This window comes from Ranitomeya variabilis, chromosome 1 (assembly GCF_051348905.1).
Source record: "Ranitomeya variabilis isolate aRanVar5 chromosome 1, aRanVar5.hap1, whole genome shotgun sequence".
Taxonomy (NCBI): domain Eukaryota; kingdom Metazoa; phylum Chordata; class Amphibia; order Anura; family Dendrobatidae; genus Ranitomeya; species Ranitomeya variabilis.
Window position 1 is genome coordinate 723,338,338 of NC_135232.1, and position 23,146 is coordinate 723,361,483.

Genomic DNA, 23,146 nt, shown 5'->3' on the forward strand with positions numbered 1-23,146 from the left:
TAACCCTACCCGTAACCCTAACCCTACCCCTAACCCTACCCCTAGTTCTAACCCTAGTTCTAACCCTAACCCTAGTGGGGAAAAAAAAAAAAAAAAATTCTTTATTTTATTATTGTCCCTATGGGGGTGATAAAGGGGGGGGGGTTATTTATTATTTTTTTTATTTTGATCGCTGTGATAGAACCTACCACAGCGATCAAAATGTACCTGTAAGGAATCTGCCGACTGGCAGATTCGGCGGGCGCACTGAGCATGCGCCCGCCATTTTCCAAGATGGCGGCGCCCAGGGAGGAGACGGCCGGACACCGGGAGGATCGGTAAGTATGAAGGGGTGGTGGGGGGGTGGATCGGAGCACAGGGGGGGTGATCGGAGCACAGGGGGGGGGATCTGAGCAAGGAGGGAGCGGACAGCAGGACGGGGGAGCCGGCAGGCGGACGAAGGGGACCGGAGGACTAACGGAGCACTGGGGGGGCGATCGGTGGGTGTGGGGGGGGGCACTTTAGTATTTCCAGCCATGGCCGATGTTATTGCAGCATCGGCCATGGCTGGATTGTAATATTTCACCAGTTTTTTAGGTGAAATATTACAAATCGCTCTGATTGGCAGTTTCACTTTCAACAGCCAATCAGAGCGATCGTAGCCACGGGGGGGTGAAGCCACCCCCCCTGGGCTGAAGCACCACTCCCCCTCTCCCTGCAGATCGGGTAAAATCGGAGTTAACCCCTTCACCCGATCTGCAGGGACGCGATCATTCCATGACGCATACGCTGCGTCATAGGTCGTTTTGGCACCGACTTTCATGACGCAGCGTATGCGTCAAAGGTCGTTAAGGGGTTAAAATAACAAACAATATACTCCCTGATCCGCAGAAATCCAAGAGTGTCCCACGACGATCTCCCGTGGAGAGCAGTAGCATCAGCTGATGCGACCGCTCTCTAGGGGCTCCAGGAATACAATGACGGGAGGGAGGTATCCTTCCGCACTGTATTCCTCTCACTTTTGGCACTGCTGTGTGAGAAAGTTCCCACGCAGCAATGGCATAAAGTGAGACCCTGAACTAAGGTAACCTCAGTGATACACTGCAGGAGCCATTGTCTCCTGTCTGATGTCACTGTTCTATAGGGGAGATCGTCGTGGGACACTCGTTATTAATTGGACTGCGTCAGACAGGGAGTATACAGTTTATTATTTTACGCTTTTTGCAGGCACTCAAGTATAGTAAGTATGGTTAAATTAAGAATAATAAAATACTTTTTTTCTGGCTGTGTCTTTATTTTTTTTAACTCTTTCACTACGCTAGGATTAATAATGGATAGGCGTCTTATTGATGCCTCTCCATTATTAACCTGGCTTAATGTCACCTTACAATAGCAAGGTGACATTAACCCCTTATTAACCCATATCCCACCGCTACTCGGGAGTGGGAAGAGAGGGGCTAAGTGCCGGAATTGGCGCATCTTACAGATGCGCCATTTCTGGGGTGGCTGCAGACTGGTATTTGTAGCCGGGGGGGGGGGCCAATATCCATGGCCCCTCTCTAGGCTATGAATATCAGCCCGCAGCTGTCTGCGTAGCCTTTCTGGCTTTAAAATATAGGGGGACCCCACATCATTTTTTTTGGGGTCCCTCTATTTTAATATCCAGTAAAGGCTACGCAGACAGCTGCGGGCTGATATTCATAGCCTGGAAAGGGGCCATGGATATTAACCCCTTCCCAGGCTACAAATATTGGCCCCCGGCTGTCGGCTTTCCCCCTCTGGCGCAGAAAATTGTGCGGGAGCCCATGCCGTTTTTTTTCCTGTTTTTTCTCTTTATGTTCATTAACCCCTTTACCCCCAAGGGTGGTTTGCACGTTAATGACCGGGCCAATTTTTACAATTCTGACCACTGTCCCTTTATGAGTTTATAACTCTGGAACGCTTCAACGGATCTTGGCGATTCTGACACTGTTTTCTCGTGACATATTGTACTTCATGATAGTGGTAAAATTTCTTCGATATAACTTGCGTTTATTTGTGAAAAAAATGGAAATTTGGCGAAAATTTTGAAAATTTCGCAATTTTCCAACTTTGAATTTTTATGCCCTTAAATCACAGAGATATGTCACACAAAATACTTAATAGGTAACATTTCCCATATGTCTACTTTACATCAGCACAATTTAGGAACCCAATTTTTTTTTTGTTAAGGAGTTATAAAGGTTAAAAGTTGACCAGCAATTTCTCATTTTTACAACACCATTTTTTTTTAGGGACCACATCTCATTTGAAGTCATTTTGAGGGGTCTATATGATAGAAAATACCCAAGCGTTACACCATTCTAAAAACTGCACCCCTCAAGGTGCTCAAAACCACATTCAATAAATTTATTAACCCTTCAGGTGTTTCACAGGAATTTTTGGAATGTTTAAATAAAAATTAACATTTAAATTTTTTTTACACAAAATTTATTTCAGCTCCAATTTGTTTTATTTTACCAAGGGTAACAGGAGAAAATGGACCCCAAAAGTTTTTGTACAATTTGTCCTGAGTACGCTGATACCCCATATGTGGGGGTAAACCACTGTTTGGGCGCACCGCAGAGCTCGGAAGGGAAGGAGCACCATTTGACTTTTCAATGCAAAATTGACTGGAATTGAGATGGAACGCCATGTTGCGTTTGGAGAGCCCCTGATGTGCCTAAACATTGAAACCCCCCACAAGTGACACCATTTTGGAAAGTAGATCCCCTAAGGAACTTATCTAGATGTGTGGTGAGCACTTTGACCCACCAAGTGCTTCACAGAAGTTTATAATGCAGAGCCGTAAAAATACAAAATCATATTTTTTCACAAAAATTATCTTTTCGCCCCCAATTTTTTATTTTCCCAAGGGTAAGAGAAGAAATTAGACCACCAAAGTTGTTGTGCAATTTGTCCTGAGTACGTCAATACCCCATATGTGGGGGTAAATGACTGTTTTGGCGCATGGCAGAGCTCGGAAGGGAAGGAGCACCATTTGACTTTTCAATGCAAAATTGACTGGAATTGAGATGGAACGCCATGTTGCGTTTGGAGAGCCCCTGATGTGCCTAAACATTGAAACCCCCCACATATGACACCATTTTGGAAAGTAGACCCCCTAAGGAACTTACCTAGATGTGTTTTGAGAGCTTTGATCCCTCAAGTGTTTCACTACAGATTATAACGCAGAGCCGTGAAAATAAAAATTCTTTTTTTTTTTTCACAAAAATGATTTTTTAGCCCCCAGTTTTGTATTTTTCCAAGGGTAACAGGAGAAATTGGACCCCAAAAGTTGTTGTCCAATTTGTCCTGAGTATGCTGATACCCCATATGTGGGAGGGAACCACTGTTTCGGCGCATGGCAGAGCTCGGAAGGAAAGGAGTGCCATTTGGAATGCAGACTTAGATGGATTGGTCTGCAGGCGTCATGTTGCATTTGCAGAGCCCCTGATGTACCCAAACAGTAGAAACCCCCTACAAGTGACCCCATATTGGAAACTAGACCTCCCAAGGAACTTATCTAGATGTGTTGTGAGAACTTTGAACCCCCAGGTGTTTCACTACAGTTTACAACGCAGAGCCGTGAAAATAAAAAATCTTTTTTTTCCAACAAAAATGATTTTTAGCCCCCCAAATTTATATTTTCCCAAGGGTAACAAGAGAACTTGGACCCCAAAAGTTGTTGTCCAATTTGTCCCGAGTACGCTGATGCCCCTTATGTTGGGGTAAACCCCTGTTTGGGCGCACGGTAAAGCTCGGAAGGGAAGGAGCACTGTTTTACTTTTTCAATGCAGAATTGGCTGGAATTGAGATCGGACGCCATGTCGCATTTGGAGAGCCGCTGATGTGCCTAAACAGTGGAAGCTCCCCAATTCTAACTGAAACCCTAATCCAAACACACCCCTAACCCTAATCCCAACGGTAACCCTAACCACACCCCTAACCCTGACACACCCCTAACTCTAATCCCAATCCTAATCCCAACCGTAAATGTAATCCAAACCCTAACTCTAACTTTAGCCCCAACCCTAACCCTAACTTTAGCTCCAACCCTAGCCCCAACCCTAACCCCAGCCCTAACCCTAACCCTAGCCCTAACCCTAGCCCTAACCCTAATGGGAAAATGGAATAAATACATTTTTTTTATTTTATTATTTTTCCCTAACTAAGGGGGTGATGAAGAGGGGTTTGATTTACTTTTATAGAATTTTTTATAGCGGATTTTTATGATTGGCAGCCGTCACACACTAAAAGACGCTTTTTATAGCAAAAAAGTTTTTGCGTCTCCACATTTTGAAACATATAATTTTTCCATATTTTGGTCCACAGAGTCATATGAGGTCTTGTTTTTTGCGGGACGAGTTGACGTTTTTATTGGTAACATTTTTGGACACGTGACAGTTTTTGATCGCTTTTTATTCCGATTTTTGTGAGGCAGAATGACCAAAAACCAGCTATTCATTAATTTCTTTTGGGGGAGGCGTTTATACCGTTCCACGTTTGGTAAAATTGATAAAACAGTTTTATTCTTCGGGTCAGTACGATTACAGCGATACCTCATTTATATCATTTTTTTATGTTTTGGCGCTTTTATACGATAAAAACTATTTTATAGAATAAATAATTATTTTGGCATCGCTTTATTCTGAGGACTATAACTTTTTTCTTTTTTCTTTGATGACGCTGTATGGTGGCTCGTTTTTTGCGGGACAAGATGACGTTTTCAGCGGTACCATGGTTATTTATATCCGTCTTTTTGATCGCGTGTTATTCCACTTTTTGTTCGGTGGTATGATAATAAAGCGTTGTTTTTTGCCTCGTTTTTTTTTTTTCCTACGGTGTTCACTGAAGGGGTTAACTAGTGATATAGTTTTATAGGTGGGGTCGTTACGGACGCGGCGATACTAAATATGTGTACTTTCATTGTTTTATTCTTTTTAGATAAAGAAATGTATTTATGGGAATAATATATATACCGTATATTTTTTTTCTTTATTTAGGAATTTATTTTTTTTATTTTTTTTTACACATGTGGATTTTTTTTTTTTACTTTTTTACTTTGACCCAGGGGGGGGACATCACAGATCGGTGATCTGACAGTTTGCACAGCACTCTGTCAGATCACCGATCTGACTTACAGCACTGCAGGCTTACCAAGCGCTTGCTCTGAGCAGGCACCTGGTAAGCCACCTCCCTCCCTGCAGGACCCGGATGCCGCAGCCATCTTGGATCCGGGCACCTGCAGCGAGGAGGAGGTAAGAGACCCTCGCAGCAACGCGATCACATCGCGTTGCTCCGGGGGTCTCAGGGAAGCCCGAAGGGAGCCCCCTCCCTGCGCGATGCTTCCCTGTACCGCCGGCACACCGCGATCATGTTTGATCGCGGTGTGCCGGGGGTTAATGTGCCGGGGGCGGTCCGTGACCGCTCTTGGCACATAGTGCCGGATGTCAGCTGTGATAATCAGCTGACACCCGGCCGCGATCGGCCGCGCTCCCCCCCGTGAGCGCCGCCGATCGCGCTGGACGGACTATCCCGTCGGTGGTCATACGGGCCCACCCCACCTAGACGGGATAGTACGTGCAATGTCAGAAAGGGGTTAATCAACATCGGCCTATCTATGGATATATCTATCTATAGATATACTGTATCTATAGATACATACAGTAGATGTTTCTATCCATATATCTATCTGGCTAATTTCACACATCAGGTTTTTGCCGTCAGGCACAATCCGGCGAGTTTTGAAAAAACTGATCCGTTTTTTTTTCTGCTGGATCCGTTTTTTCTCATAGAGTTGTATTAGCGCCGGATTGCACCTGATGGCCACATGTTTCATCCGTTTTTTGCCGGATCCGTCAAAAAAGCTGTTTCCGCCGGACGTAAAACACATACAGAGGAACATTTTTTCTGTTCGGTGAAAAAACGCACAGCGACAGATCCGGCGAAAAACGTATGACACTGAGATGTGAAATGATGAATCCGGCCTCCGAATCCATTTTTTCATGCATGCTTCCATTCAAATCATGCACATTTTCCGTTCGCTCTCTCTTTTTAAAAAAAAAAACAAACGGATCAGTTGCATCAGTTTTTCACTATTTGCATCGGATCCGTTTTTTCCAAAATTTGCCGGATCCTGTCTGACAGAAACAAACTGATGTGTGAAAGTAGCCCAACTATCCATATATGTATCTACATCTATCCATCTCATTCCTTCTATCTATCTCAGGCCGGGGTCACACTTGGCGTAGGAAACAACGGTCCTTTTTTTACGGGCGCAATACGCAGAAATGTTCCCAAAACAGTGTTCTGTATGTAATCCGTTGGCAAGGTTGGCAAGACTTTCATTGGCGGAATGTTTGCGCAATACGCTGACAAACGCAGCATGCTGCGATTTTCTACGCCCGTGCGACTGCGAAATATACGGCAGATAGAAGCTGCCCCATAGAGAATCATTGGTCCGTGTGCAATGCGTTGTTTTTGCGTCCGTAAAACTCTCTAGTGTGACGCCGGCCTCATTCCTTCTATCTATCTATCTCATTCCTTCTGTCTGTCTGTCTGTCTGTCTATCTGTGTGTAATGGAGTGTGGGTTGGACAAATGTAAAAGAGGAGGTGGACAAGAAATTACATCACAAATCTTTTTTTGTCAATAATAGATCTTTATTTAGCTTTCAAAAACGCATACAAATCCGCATGGAAAAAACACATCAAAAACGCATCAAAAGAGAGGGAAGAATCTGCAGCAGAAATTCCTAAGGCTAATCCGCAAAGTGTGCACATACCCTCACAGAGTCACAAGCTTGATTTTCTGGCACATAAAGTTTGTCTTTTCCTCTGGCAAGTCTGTAAACATATAGCACACATTGCAGCACACAACATGGGTAATCTCCTTCTCCATGTTGAACAAAGTAAATTTCTGTGAAATCGCTGTAAAGCCGGCTCACAGTTTGATGATTTCCTCCAAGCAGCTTGATCCAGCTACACCCAAAGATCCTCAGACTCGCGGCGACTCTTCACTCTTCCCAGAATGCACTAGGAATATGCAAATTATCTCCCTCGAGCTTCAATTTTTGGTTTCAGAGGTTTGGAAAGGAGGGGTAGAGTAGTAGACAGGGATGAGGAGAAGATTTAGAGAGGTGCAGCACTATAGAAAGAGTGGGTAGGATAGTAGACAGGGATGAAAAGATGTATGGTGGTGCAGCACTGTGGAGAGGATGGGTAGGGTGGTAAACCAATGATGAGGAGAAGTAGGGAGGTGCAGCACTGTGGAGAGGAAGGGAACAGTGGTAGACAGGGATTGAGGATGAGATGTAGAGTGGTGCAGCATTGTGGATAGGATAGGTAGCGTTGTAGGGTGTTGCAGCATTGTGGAGAGGACGGGTAAGGTGATAGACAGGGATGAGGAGGAGGTCTAGGGTGGTGCAGCACTGAGGAGAGGATAGGTAGGGTGGTAGACAGGGATAAGGAGGAAATGTAGAGTGTTGCCTCACTGTGGAGAGGACATTAGGGTGGTAGACAGTTGAGGACATGTAGTGCGGTGCATCACTATGTAAAGGACGAGTACGGTGGTAGACAGGGAGGAGTAGGAGATGTAGGGCGTTGCAGCATAGACTGCTTTGTGAAGCTCTTACAGATGCGCCATTTCTGGGGCAGCTGTGGGCTGTTATTTGTAGCCGGGGGGGGGCAAATATCCATGGCCCCTTCCTTGGCTATGAATATCAGCCTGCAGCTGTCTGCGTAGCCTTTCTGGCCAAAAAATATAGGCGGACCCTACGTAATTTTTTTTTGGGGGTCCCCTATATTTTATAGCCAGAAAGGCTACGCAGACAGCTGCGGGCTGATATTAATAGCCTGGGAAGATCCATGGGTATTTTAACCCCTTCCCTGGCAACAAATATTGGTCCGCAGTTGTCTGCCTAGCCTTTCTGGCCAAAAAATATAGGGGGACCCTATGTCTTTTTTTTGGGGGGCCCCCTATATTTTATAGCCAGAAAGGCTACACAGACAGCTGCGGGCTGATATTAATAGCCTGGGAAGATCCATGGGTATTTTAACCCCTTCCCTGGCAACAAATATTGGTCCGCAGCTGTCTGCCTATGCCTTTCTGGCCAAAAAATATAGGGGGACCCTACGTCTTTTTTTTTGGGGGGGGGCCCTATATTTTATTGCCAGAAAGGCTACGCAGACAGCTACGGGCTGATATTAATAGCCTGGGAAGATCCATGGGTATTTTAACCCCTTCCCTGGCAACAAATATTGGTCCGCAGCTGTCTGCCTAGCCTTTCTGGCCAAAAAATATAGGGGGACCCTACGTCTTTTTTTTTTTTTTTTTTTTTTTTGGGGTCCCGTGTGTGGGATCCGTGTGATGTCCGTGTGTCTGCTTTTGTGTCTGTGTGCTGTGCGTGTTTCCGTGTTCGTATACAGCCAGTAGCGTAGCTACTGGGGGGGCAGAGGGGGCCATCGCCCCGGGCCCTGTCACATGAAGGGGCCCACCGGGAGCCAGGGCAGGGCCACTTCTGTGTTGAGGCAGAACACCGCATAGGAGCAGAGCAGTATACTGTCTGCTCCCGTCTGACGGAGACTCTGCAGGCTGCTAGCACAGTGACCGGCTGCAGTCTCCCTCCTGCAGTGAATGGTGTCGCCCGTCTGACCTGATCATGAAGCTTTTCCTGGCTGCAGTTTTCTTCACTCTGTGCACGCTGGGATTGGCTCAGGCACGCTGGGTCCTAGTGCCCACAACTTGCATTTCACTCACACTTCCTGGTCCTGCCTACAGTGCACTGCAAACGTTATCAGTAAGTGGGGATGGAACATTTTAGGTTTATTAAATTCAGGTATGTCACTATGAGACTATTGGGGTATTGTGGGGGCTGAAAGTGAGTGAGGGGGGACAGGACACTGGGGGGTGAATGTAAGACCATGGGGGTGTTGTGAGGGCAGAAGGTGGGACAGGGCACTGAGGGGTGGATGTGAGACGATGGGGGTATTGGGGCTGAAGTGGAGGAGGGGGACATGTCACTGGGGGCTGAATATTATAATGTTTTGTTATGATATTATATGTGATCCATCACATGTAATATTTGCTGTCTGGGGAGGCTGGAGATGGGGGGGTAGGGGGCTTTTGATACGTACCACCTGGGTCTTTTATGAGTATTAGTATAAGGAGCCCCCATACAGTAACCAAGAGCTGCATCACATTTACAGCACCACTCCAGCATTATTGTTTATTTCACTGCTGGAGCGGAGCTGAAAATCCCCATCCCCTGCCCCCTGTCTGATACTCACCTTCTGGCGTTTTCATCTGTTTTTGTCTCTGCTCGGCTCCGTCTCCTGCAGTTTGTGGCCTGTCCGAGGCTCCAGTGTTTCATGGAGCAGCGCAGAGGTCTCTAATCAATGTGAGTCTGTGGGAGCCTCGTTCTGGCCTCTTTCTCACTCTCAGGCTATGTGCACATGGTGCGGATCCGCAGCAGTTTTCCATCTGGTTTATAGTGCCATGTAAACCTATGGAAAACCAAATCTGCAGTGCCCATGGTACGGAAAATACCGCGTGGAAACGCTGCATTGTATTTTCCGCAGCATGTCAATTCTATTTGCGGATTTCGCAGCGTTTTACACCTGCTCCTGTATAGGATTCCGCAGGCGGTAAAACGCAGGTGAAATCTGCACAAAAAACACAGGAAATTCGCGGTAAATCTGCACACGAATCCGCAACAAGTGCACATAGCCTCATAATCTTACATTGAGCGCTTGTGACATAGCTTCTAACTTCTGGCCAGTCAGAAGCTGCACTCACAAGTTTGAGTGCCACAAAATAGTGAATACGCCGGAGGATGAGTAAATGACCGGGGCATCCAAATCATGACAGGGAGCTGTGGGTCCATCATACTGTGTGTAAGGGAGCTGCGGGTCCATCATACTGTGTATAAGGGAGCTGTGGACACATCATACTGTGTATAAGGGAGCTGCGGGCTCATCATACTGTGTATAAGGGAGCTGCGGGCCCATCATACTGTGTATAAAAGAGCTGTGGGCCCATCACACTGTGTACAACAAAGAGAGAGTGGCGGGCACCACACAGCAATAATAGGTCAGGGATCAACCACGTGCATATAATACCATGAAAGAACTAAACAAAGAACAAAGATATGCACAAAAGTGGGATCAACCATCAATATTAAATTTTATTACATATTCAATCAAAAAAGGACAACAACAAAGACACATAGTATAAAAACATTTAAAAGAAAAGACCAACCCAGGCATTAAATTTTTTTTTTTAAAGGGGAGAGAAAAATCCTAAACCCTATGGTATATTGCAGGTCTGCCCTAATCCCAATAGATTCAATAGCCGTAAGACTGATTGTGCACGCCACGGCCTCTTCACAGGTGATTCATATTTCTTGTTTATATGTATATATAAGGGACACACTTTGGACATATCCTTTACAACCTTCCCCTGATGAAGACGCTCTAGCAGCGTCGATACGCGTGGGGCCTCAGTTCTCCCCCCTTATGGACCTTTTCTGGTAATATCTACATGCACCTTAGCTTTGCCATTTGCACAACTTGGATACCCTCCTGGCCATGCTTATATGCACAAGGCTTAGGGCAAACATCTTAGGCTATTGAATCTATTGGGATTAGGGCAGACCTGCAATATACCATAGGGTTTAGGATTTTTCTCTCCCCTTTTAAAAAAAAATTTTTTTTACCTCTTATATGGTCTGCTCCTGTTTTATATGTTTAACATGTTTGTGGTTTATTAGTATCTATGCAAATTGGTAGCTTAAGGCTGAGGTTGGCTGGCAGGATAGGCTGTTAACTATTTGATTTCATGTATCGCCTATCTGTATCCACTCTGTATGCCATTATGCCATATAGGACTATTTAGGGGGGACCTGGGTTGGTCTTTTCTTTTAAATGTTTTTATACTATGTGTCTTTGTTGTTGTCCTTTTTTGATTGAATATGTAATAAAATTTAATATTGATGGTTGATCCCACTTTTGTGCATATCTTTGTTCTTTGTTTAGTCCCATCACACTGTGTATAAGGGAGCTGCGGGCCCATCATACTGTGTATAAGGAAGCTGCGGGCCCATCATACTGTGTATAAGGAAGCTGTGGGCCCATCATACTGTGTATAGGGAACTGTGAAGGCATATTGTGCATATGGGAGCTGTGGACCCACCGTACTGTGTTTTTATGGAACTGTGAAGGCATTAAATTGTGCATATGGGAGCTGTTGGCCCATTACACTGTATATAGGGGAGCTCTGGGGGGCATTATACTTTCTATAATGGAGTTCTGTTAGCATTATACTGATACTGTGTAAAGGGGAGCATTGGGCTCATACTATCCATAGGGGAGCTGTGGGAACATCATACTGTGTAAAGGGGAGCAGTGGGAACATCATACAGTGTATAGGGGAGTTATAGAATCATCATACTGTGTATAGGGGAGCTGTGGGGGCCTTAGACTGTGTATAGGGAAGCTTTAAGCTCACCATACTGTGTATAATGGAGCAGTACATGGGGGAACCTAGGGACATTATTAAATGTTAAGTGGGCACTTAAGCATTATTGTTATAGAGGCACTCAGAGTATTGTGACCATCAAAGTTGCATATGGTCACAATATGGCGGTAAAGTCTATGTTCGTTTTTGTATATAGATTTATTTTCAATAACAGTAGGGTCATATTCTGACGTTCCCCTACAGTATATTCACAATTAGAGTGTGCAACCGTAGCTGTAATCAGCTTTAGCTGGTTAGGGGCCCACTCAGATGTTTCGCCCCCCCTAAGTTGAAATCCTAGCTACGCCTCTGTATACAGCAACAATTAAATGTTAACACGATGACAGGAAAAATGCACACGGACAGCACACGGATGGCACACAGACAGCATCCGTGTGTGGTACGCGTTTACACGGACCCATTGACTTTATGGGTCCGTGTGATCCGTGCGCTCCCACAAACACAGACATGTCTCCGTGTTTTGCAAACGGACACACGGTGCGTGATATCACACTGACATCTGCAGAGACACATTTATTTTAATGTGTCTACGTGTTTCATTGTCTCCGGTACGTGAGGAAACTGTCACCACACGTACCCGAGCCACTGACGTGTGAAACTGGCATAATTTGGTGTTTGCCTTGCTTGTTTGACTTTGGGTTAGGGTAGGGGTGATATTAATATATACCCAAATTTTTTTACATTTTTGCTGTAAAGGAAACCTCAAACCTCCAACATGGAAGTAGAGCTAAGCCCACCAGCATCAGGGGCTTATCTACCCATTCTGGTATACTGTAGATAAGCCCCCGATGTATCCTCAAAGATGATCAAAAGAGGTTAGATTATACACACCCAGGGGCGGTACCGGTCCGATGGGCGTCGCGGTCTGGTCCAGCGTCTCCCATCTTGTTATGATGACGTCCTCTTGTATTCATGCTGCGGCTCTGGCGCAGGCGTACTTTATCTCCCTGTTGAGGGCACAGCAAAGTACTGCAGTGCGGAGGTGCCGGGCCTCTCTGACCTTTCACGGCGCCTGCGCACTGCAGTACTTTGCTCTGCCCTCAACAGGGAGATAATGTACGCCTGCGCTGGAGCCGCAGCGTGAATACAAGATGACGTCATCACAACAAGATGCGAGACGCTGGACCGGACCGCGACGCCCATCGGACTGGGACTGCCCCTGGGTGTGTATAATCTAACCTCTTTTGATCATCTTTGAGGATACATCGGGGGCTTATCTACAGCATTACAGAATGCATTACAGAATACTGTAGATAAGCCCCTGATGCTGGTGGGCTTAGCTCATCTTCAATTTTGGGGGTGACAGGTTCCCTTTAAGATTACTTAGCAGTTGGATATAGTATGTAATGACACTATTCTATTCATTGTAGGTTCGTGATATACCTGCTATTTGGGATGCCGCAGGTGTGTCCTATAAAGACAAATATTATCGTGACCATTGCTGGACCAAGATTTTGAGGGACCTTTATCCCGAGTGGGATTCCCTGTCCATTGCCAGCCAATTGGAAATTGTTAATTATGTTACCGATTAGTATTAGAGTTTATTATAAATTTACTTTGACAATATATATATATATATATATATATATATTTATTTTTTTTTTCCTTAGAAAAACATGTAAAGCAAAGATGGAGGTCGGTGAGGGACCGGTTTAACAAATTTATAAATTCCTGTGACCGAAGTGGATCATCCCCAAGCCGTAAAACATTCCCCTTTTATGACGAGCTGTAATTCCTGATGACAGGCCGGACTTTGCGGAGGTATGTTATAAACCACTAATATATGTAGCCTCATCAATGTTGCCATGTGGTGTAGCACAGTTGGCTGCGTATTGAACGCTGTGTCCTGCCGCAGCGTTCAATACACAGCATCCAGATGTTATACCATAGTGAAGAGAGGATTTTCAGAAATCCTGTCTGCACTATGATTCCAAAGATGGAGTTGTGAGACCTATGGCACCATACCATGTCTATTTATCTTGTGTTGGCACTTTGACTGCGCAAGATAACTAGCACATTGTGTGGATAGCATGTGGTGATAACGCATGTGTTAAATGAAAACATGCATTATCAGCACACATGCAGAAAAGTGAACAGCGTTTTGGACGAAGCAGCCTTTATGCTGTCCCAAAAATGTTGCTCCTCCGCAGCGGTCATAATTAATTATTTTTTTCCTTTTCTCACACAGGACTGAGGGCAACCTTTCCCGCCTCCTGTGGATGACACCTCCGAAGATGAAGCAGGCGGTTCTTCTGGAGCGGGAGGGATAATTTCTCCATCTGTTACCACAGCTTCTGCTGGTGCCACATGTTCAGCAGCTGCTGCAGGCACATCAACTTCAGCAGCTGTTGGATCATCTGGTTCAACAGAAGCTGTGGTAACGGAGAAGAGAGCTGCCTATCCGGTGGCAAGAGAGTCCAGTAAAAAAAAAAAAAAGAGGATAAAACTGAGCAGATTGCTAGTGACACACTTGATTTACTGAAAAAATCCTCAACTGAGGACCAATGTGATTTTTTTGCTTTGACCATTGCACGCAAGGCTCGGTCACTGCCACCGGATAGGCAGTCTCTCTTTATGTCTATGTGCCAAACGTCCCTCACCGCTTTGGAGGACCCTGCTCCAATTCAGTCTTAGGCCGGTTTCACACGTCAGTGATTCCGGTACGTGAGGTGTCAGTTTTCTCACGTACCGGAGACACTGACTCACGTAGACACATTAAAATCAATGTGTCTCTGCACATGTCGGCGTGTTTTCACGGACCGTGTGTCCGTTTGAAAAACATGGAGACATGTCAGTGTTTGTGGGAACGCACGGATCACACGGACCCATTAAAGTCAATGGGTCCGTGTAAAACACGTACCGCACACGGATGCCTTCCGTGTGCCGTCCGTGTGCCATGCAGGAGACAGCGCTACAGTAAGCGCTGTCCCCCCAGCTTGTGGTGCTGATGCCGCCATTCATTTCTTCTCCAGCAGCGTTCGCTGGAGAGAAGAAATGAAAATTTTTTTTTTGTTAAAATAATGTTCCCGGTAATAAAACCCCCTCCCACCCCCTGTGCGCCCGCCCGCTGGAAAGAAAATACCCAGCTCCCTCGATGCATCCTCTCAGCGTCGCAGCTCGTCCTGTATGAGCAGTCACGTGGTACCGCTCATTACAGAGATGAATATGCGGCTCCACCTCCCATAGGGGTGGAGCCGCATATTCATCTCTGTAATGAGCAGTACCACGTGACCGCTTATACAGGACAGGCTGCGACGCTGAGAGGACGCATCGAGGGAGCTGGGTGAGTATTTTCTTTCCAGCGGGCGGGCGCACAGGGGGTGGGAGGGGGTTTTATTACCGGGAACATTATTTTAACAAAAAAAAAAAAAAGGTTTTTCATTTCTTCTCTCCAGTGAACGCTGCTGGAGAGAAGAAATGAATGGCGGCTTCAGCACCAGATGCAGGGGACAGCACTTATCTCTAGCGCTGTCTCCTGCACAGTCCATGTGGTACCCAGTCGGCATACGGGCGGCACACGGCTGCTGCACGTGTGCCACACTCATGTGCCACGTGAGCACACAGACACGGATAACTCTGGTACCGATTTTTCCGGTACTGGAATTACTGTACCTGGACGTGTGGGACAGGCCTTAGGAGGATGTTTTGATGGGGGTTTTTGGACTCTTTCGGCCACGACCGAAACCCAGGGAACCACAAGCTACAACGCCTTCCTACAACCAACCGGCCATAAATTATTCGGAAGGCGGAAACACACGCCTGGGACCATCTCCAAATCCAAATTTCTGTACAGACCCAGCTAGCTCCTATGGGTATTCGCAGGAATACACCTACTTGCATTAAGATGCAATTGTTTTTCCAAAAATTTATAGTTTCACAGGGCACGTTGCCGCCCAATTCTGTTTTTCATATTGAAAAAATATTGACAACTGTTTGTCAAAATTTATTTGTTTGTTAAATAAATTAATGTTGATAAAATGTCATCTCTGATTTTTATATACTTAACGTAGTTAGCGGACAAGGCCTCTATGTTGGACGGTGTCATGGGTATATGAGCGCTGGACTATGGGATGGAGATAGTGTGATGGGTGTATGGGCACTGGACAATGGGATGGAGAAGAATCAATCATTAAACATTTTCTACAAACAACACTTATTTGATTGAAAAATAACCACATGAAAGTAACAATTAATTTTTTTTATTAACCAGAAATAATAATTAATTTTTTTGTTCCCAAAAAAATAACAATAAACAAAATTGAATATCGATCTTGAATTCGATTAATAGGGATCTTGACTTCTTCTAGCTTTTGGTATAGATCTTGCCATCTTTTATTGGTCGGTCAATGTTCTTCCATCCTTCTCTGCTGCTCAGGTGTCATGATCTCTGCAAGCAGAGATCATAGCAAGCCTATAGAGGGACAAGCTCTCGGAAGATGGAACTATACTGACCATGAACTAAGCCTGCCGCGCAACTAGAAATAGCCAGGTAGCATTTCCTATTTATCGCTAGATGCCCAGCTCTGGCCTAAGACCTAAATAGCTAGCAGAGGGAAATATAAGACCTGGCTCACCTCTAGAGAAATATTCCAAAGAAGACAGTAGCCCCCCACATATAATGACGGTGAGTTCAGATGAAACAACAAACGCAGCAGGAAAATAGTCTTAGCAAATTTGAGGTCCGCTTACTAGATAGCAGAAGACAGATAGTATACTTTCATGGTCAGCAGAAAAACACTAACAAAACACCATCCAGAGATTACCTTAAACTCTGGCATTAACTCATAACGCCAGAGTAGCAATCCCTGATCAACGAGAGCTTTCAGACACAGTAACAAAACTTCAGCTGTGAACTGGAACAAATAGGCAAAACAAAACATGGACAAAAGTCCAACTTATCTAGTAGTTGTCTAGAAGCAGGAACAAGCACTGAGAGGCATCAGATAACATTGTTGACCGGCAAGAAACCACCAGAGAAATGAGCTTAAATAGCGACACCCACTACTGATGGAACCAGGTGAAACAGGAAAGAGGATGACAAGTCCAATTCCACAAGCGGCCACCGGGGGAGCCCAGAATCCAAATTCACAACAGTACCCCCCCCTCAAGGAGGGGGCACCGAACCCTCACCAGATCCACCAGGGCGACCAGGATGAGCCCTATGGAAGGCACGAACAAGATCAGAAGCATGAACATCAGATGCATTGACCCAAGAATTATCCTCCTGGCCGTAACCCTTCCAGTTGACCAGATACTGGAGTTTCCGTCTGGAAACACGAGAGTCCAAAATTTTCTCCACAACGTACTCCAACTCACCCTCAACCAACACCGGAGCAGGAGGCTCAACTGAAGGTACAACAGGCACCTCATACCTGCGCAATAACGACCGATGAAAAACGTTATGAATGGAAAAGGACGCAGGGAGGTCCAAGCGGAAAGAAACAGGATTAAGAATCTCCAATATTCTATAAGGGCCGATAAACCGAGGCTTAAACTTAGGAGAAGAGACCCTCATAGGGACAAAACGAGAAGACAACCACACTAAATCTCCAACACAAAGCCGAGAACCAACACGACGATGACGGTTGGCAAAACGCTGAGTCTTCTCCTGGGACAACTTCAAATTGTCCATAACCTGCCCCCAGATGTGATGCAATCTCTCCACCACCGCATCCACTCCAGGACAATCCGAGGATTCCACCTGACCGGAGGAAAATCGAGGGTGAAACCCCGAATTACAGAAAAACGGGGACACCAAGGTGGAAGAACTGGCCCGATTATTGAGGGCGAACTCTGCCAATGGCAAAAAAGCAACCCAATCATCCTGGTCAGCAGAGACAAAACACCTCAGATATGTCTCAAGGGTCTGATTAGTCCGCTCGGTCTGGCCATTAGTCTGAGGGTGAAAAGCAGATGAAAAAGACAAATCTATGCCCATCCTAGCACAGAATGCCCGCCAAAATCTAGACACAAATTGGGTACCTCTGTCAGAAACAATATTCTCAGGAATACCGTGCAATCGGACAACATTCTGAAAAAACAGAGGAACCAACTCAGAAGAAGAAGGCAACTTGGGCAGAGGAACCAAATGGACCATTTTAGAGAAACGGTCACAGACCACCCAGATGACAGACATCTTCTGGGAAACAGGCAGATCTGAAATAAAATCCATCGAGATGTGTGTCCAAGGCCTCTTAGGAATAGGCAAGGGCAACAGCAGTCCGCTAGCCCGAGAACTACAAGACTTGGCCCGAGCACAAACGTCACATGACTGCACAAAGACTCGCACATCTCGTGACAGGGAAGGCCACCAGAAGGATCTTGCCACCAAATCCCTGGTACCAAAAATTCCGGGATGACCTGCCAATGCAGAAGAATGTACTTCAGAGATGACTCTGCTGGTCCAATCATCCGGAACAAACAGTCTATCAGGCGGACAACGATCCGGTCTATCCGCCTGAAACTCTTGCAAGGACCGCCGCAGATCAGGGGAAACGGCCGACAAAATTACTCCCTCCCTAAGGATACCTGTGGGTTCAGAATTACCAGGAGAGTCCGGGTCAAAACTCCTAGAAAGGGCATCTGCCTTAACATTCTTAGAACCCGGTAGGTATGACACCACAAAATTAAAGCGAGAAAAAAATAAAGACCAGCGCGCCTGTCTAGGATTCAGGCGTCTGGCAGTCTCAAGATAAATCAAATTTTTGTGGTCAGTCAATACCACCACCTGATGCCTAGCCCCCTCGAGCCAATGGCGCCACTCCTCAAACGCCCACTTCATGGCCAAAAGCTCCCGATTCCCAACATCATAATTCCGCTCTGCGGGCGAAAATTTGCGAGAAAAGAAGGCACAAGGCCTAATGACGGAGCAGTCGGAACCTTTCTGCGACAACACTGCCCCAGCTCCGATCTCCGAAGCGTCAACCTCAACCTGAAAAGGCAGATTCACATCAGGCTGACGCAACACAGGGGCAGAGGCAAAACGGCGCTTAAGCTCCTGAAAGGCCTCTACAGCATGAGGGGACCAATTAGCAACATCAGCGCCTTGTCTGGTCAAATCAGTCAGTGGTTTAACGACATCCGAAAAACCAGCAATAAATCGGCGGTAAAAGTTGGCAAAGCCCAAAAATCTCTGAAGACCCTTAAGAGAGGAGGGCTGAGTCCAGTCACAAATAGCTTGCACCTTGACGGGATCCATCTCAATGGAAGAGGGAGAAAAAATATACCCCAAAAAGGAAATTTTCTGGACCCCAAAAACGCACTTAGACCCCTTCACACATAAAGAATTAGACCGCAGAACCTGAAAAACTCTCCTGACCTGCTGGACATGAGAGTCCCAGTCATCAGAAAAAATCAGAATATCATCCAGATATATTATCATAAATTTATCCAGAAAATCGCGGAAAATATCATGCATAAAAGACTGGAAAACTGAAGGGGCATTAGAAAGACCAAAAGGCATGACCAAATACTCAAAGTGGCCCTCGGGCGTATTAAATGCGGTCTTCCACTCATCCCCCTGCCTGATCCGCACCAAATTATACGCCCCACGAAGATCAATTTTAGAGAACCACTTAGCACCCTCTATACGAGCAAACAAATCAGTAAGCAATGGCAATGGGTATTGATACTTAACAGTGATCTTATTCAGAAGCCGATAATCAATACATGGTCTCAAAGAGCCGTCTTTTTTTGAGACAAAGAAAAACCCAGCTCCCAAGGGAGAAGAAGATGGACGAATATGTCCCTTTTCCAAAGACTCCTTTATATATTCCCGCATAGCAGCATGTTCCGGCACAGACAAATTAAACAAACGACCTTTTGGATATTTACAACCCGGTATCAAATCTATGGCACAATCGCACTCACGGTGCGGAGGTAACGACCCAAGCTTGGGTTCGTCAAAGACGTCTTGATAATCAGAGAGGAACTCAGGGACTTCAGAGGGAATGGACGACGAAATAGAAACCAAAGGTACGTCCCCATGAATACCCTTACATCCCCAGCTCAACACAGACATTGCTCTCCAGTCCAAGACTGGGTTGTGAGACTGCAACCATGGCAATCCCAGTACCAAATCGTCATGTAAATTATACAGCACCAGGAAACGAATAATCTCCTGGTGATCCGGATTGATACGCATGGTTACTTGTGTCCAGTATTGTGGTTTATTATTAGCCAATGGGGTGGAGTCAATCCCCTTCAGAGGAATAAGAGTCTCCAAAGGCTCTAAATCAAAACCACAACGATTGGCAAAGGACCAATCCATAAGACTCAGAGCGGCGCCAGAGTCAACATAGGCGTCCGTGGCAATGGATGACAAAGAGCAAATCAGGGTTACAGACAAAATAAACTTAGACTGAATGGTGCCAATGGAAACAGACTTATCAAGCTTCTTTGTACGCCTAGAGCATGCTGATATAACATGAGTAGAATCCCCACAATAGAAACACAATCCATTCTTCCGTCTAAAATTCTGTCGCTCGCTCCTGGACAGAATTCTATCACACTGCATACTTTCTGGCGTCTTTTCCATAGACACCGCCAGATGGTGCACCGGTTTGCGCTCCCGCAGACGCCTATCAATCTGAATAGCCATTGTCATGGACTCATTCAGACCTGCAGGCAAAGGGAACCCCACCATAACATCCTTAACGGCATCAGAGAGACCTTCTCTGAAAGTTGCCGCCAAGGCGCACTCATTCCACTGAGTAAGCACAGACCATTTACGGAATTTTTGGCAGAAAACTTCAGCTTCGTCTTGCCCCTGAGATAGTGCCATCAAAGTTTTTTCTGCCTGAAGTTCCAAATGAGGTTCCTCATAAAGCAAGCCCAAGGCCAGAAAAAACGCATCCACATCGCGTAACGCAGGATCCCCTGCTGGCAATGAGAAGGCCCAATCTTGAGGGTCACCCCTGAGCAAGGAAATCACAATCCTAACCTGCTGAGCAGGGTCTCCAGCTGAACGAGACTTCAGGGACAAATAAAGCTTACAATTATTTCGGAAATTCTGGAAGCTAGCTCTATTCCCTGTGAAGAACTCCGGCAAAGGAATTCTCGGTTCAGATACCGGAGCATGTACCACAAAATCTTGTAAATTTTGTACTTTCGTGATGAGATTATTCAAACCCGCAGTTACACTCTGGAGATCCATTATTGTCAGGTGCACACAGAGTATACAGAGATTAGGAGGAGAGAGAGAAAAAAGACTGCAGCAAGGCAGACTGGAGGAGAAAAAAAAAAAAAAAAAAATTCCAGCAGACTTCTTATAACTCTCCTTTCTCAACCTGGGTCTTTAACACTTTAATGGCCGGTCAAACTGTCATGATCTCTGCAAGCAGAGATCATAGCAAGCCTATAGAGGGACAAGCTCTCGGAAGATGGAACTATACTGACCATGAACTAAGCCTGCCGCGCAACTAGAAATAGCCAGGTAGCATTTCCTATTTATCGCTAGATGCCCAGCTCTGGCCTAAGACCTAAATAGCTAGCAGAGGGAAATATAAGACCTGGCTCACCTCTAGAGAAATATTCCAAAGAAGACAGTAGCCCCCCACATATAATGACGGTGAGTTCAGATGAAACAACAAACGCAGCAGGAAAATAGTCTTAGCAAATTTGAGGTCCGCTTACTAGATAGCAGAAGACAGATAGTATACTTTCATGGTCAGCAGAAAAACACTAACAAAACACCATCCAGAGATTACCTTAAACTCTGGCATTAACTCATAACGCCAGAGTAGCAATCCCTGATCAACGAGAGCTTTCAGACACAGTAACAAAACTTCAGCTGTGAACTGGAACAAATAGGCAAAACAAAACATGGACAAAAGTCCAACTTATCTAGTAGTTGTCTAGAAGCAGGAACAAGCACTGAGAGGCATCAGATAACATTGTTGACCGGCAAGAAACCACCAGAGAAATGAGCTTAAATAGCGACACCCACTACTGATGGAACCAGGTGAAACAGGAAAGAGGATGACAAGTCCAATTCCACAAGCGGCCACCGGGGGAGCCCAGAATCCAAATTCACAACACTCAGGCTGCTCAACACCAGCACAGGAGTATTGCCAGTGCACGGCACCTTCAGGACTCATAAAGTAGTCAGTGAAGGATTCTCTCACATGCACACCCGAGTTGGATGGCCTTCCCAGACCCACGTTGACCACTGGATTAAATACTGGCTGCTGGTACTCCACATCTACGTCAGTGTTGTACTCACGAGCGTAGTTGTGGAGTACACAGCAAGCCTTAATCACAGTGTCAACGGTGTCAGTATCCAGCTGGATGGGTGTGTGAAAGATCCTCCACTGACTAGTCATGATCCCAAAGGTGCATTCCACATATCTGCGTGCACGACTCAGCCGATAATTAAAAATCCTTTGCCGGGCATTCAGTCCCCTTCGTGGGTATGGGCGCAGCAGGGTTGTCGTTAAGGGAAACGCCTCATCCGATACCATCACAAAGGGTACTGGATGTGTGGAACACGGCAAAGGTCTTGGGACTGCGAGCGTTCCGCCATCTTGAAGAATTTGCATCCCAATCTGTGACGTTCGCAACACCCGAGAATCCCCAGTACTACCATAGGCACCAACGTCAATGGCAACAAATTTGTAATGGGCATCAGCCACCGCCATCAGGACCACTGAAAAATACTTCTTATAATTAAAGAAGCGTGATCCTGATCGTGGTGGCTGCTGAACCCTTACATGTTTACCATCGACTGCACCTATGCAGTTTGGGAAATTGGCCACAGACTGAAAGCCTGCTGCAACCTGCAGCCAAGTCTCCTCGGTTGGGGAAGGCATCATTATGGGCTGCAACTTCTGCCAGATGACGGTACATGTGCACCTCACAATTTTAGAGATGGTGGATTTACCAACCCTAAATTGGAGGTGCAGGGATGTATAGCTCTCTCCTGTGGCCAAAAATCTGCAAAGCAACAAAAATGAATATTAGAAATGTCACACAAAAATACAATGAAACATGTCAGCAGTTATGGGCGCTATAATATGCGTCCAGCACCTTTCATGTTTTATCTAAAGCATTCTATAATGCTGCCCATAGCAACCCGGCACTACACAAAGGGTATCAATAAATAAACCACCAGTCACATCAGATGGGACTTGCAGGTCCGTGTCCAGCCACTCCAATGTTTAGCCAACGACGCCGCCCTCCTGCTTGCTTCAACGCACTAATCCGGTCTGTTGAGGGCAGAAGTAAGTCCTGCAGTGAGCGAAGACAAGGAAAGGAGAGAGGCCCAGCGCATGCTCATCTGCGCACTTAGCTCTATCCTCATCAGGACAATAAAGTACGTTTGCGCAGAAGCGTGGTATCGCAAGAAGGGAGGCGCACAACCTGGACACAGCAAGATGGGATAACATTACACGATAGATCATACCCGTGTGTGGGGTGCTATCTCCACTGACCCAGGGCCTTAATTATAGAATGCTGTAGATCAGGCATAAAATACAGTGGGCACATCTGCTAGCAAGCAAAAATGTTTACAGTTTCCTGGTCTGTTTTAAACATGATATATACGGTACCGTAAAACACAGTACCAGAGATATCCATGTCCATGTGTGTGTGCGGCCCATGTGCTGAATCCTTCC

At 45.8% G+C, this 23,146-nt stretch overlaps 1 protein-coding gene and 1 long non-coding RNA gene across 2 annotated transcripts in view; both read left to right on the plus strand.

Annotated features, from left to right (window-relative positions):
* LOC143798623 (protein kinase C theta type-like) overlaps positions 1–23,146 on the plus strand; it is a 1,028,586-nt gene that overhangs the window by 879,812 nt on the left and 125,628 nt on the right. The gene's annotated exons all lie outside the window — the stretch shown is intronic.
* Positions 8,731–14,349, plus strand: LOC143762868 (uncharacterized). The gene is made up of 3 exons (XR_013212282.1): positions 8,731–8,796; positions 13,145–13,295; positions 13,723–14,349. It is a non-coding gene; the product is annotated as an uncharacterized LOC143762868 (long non-coding RNA).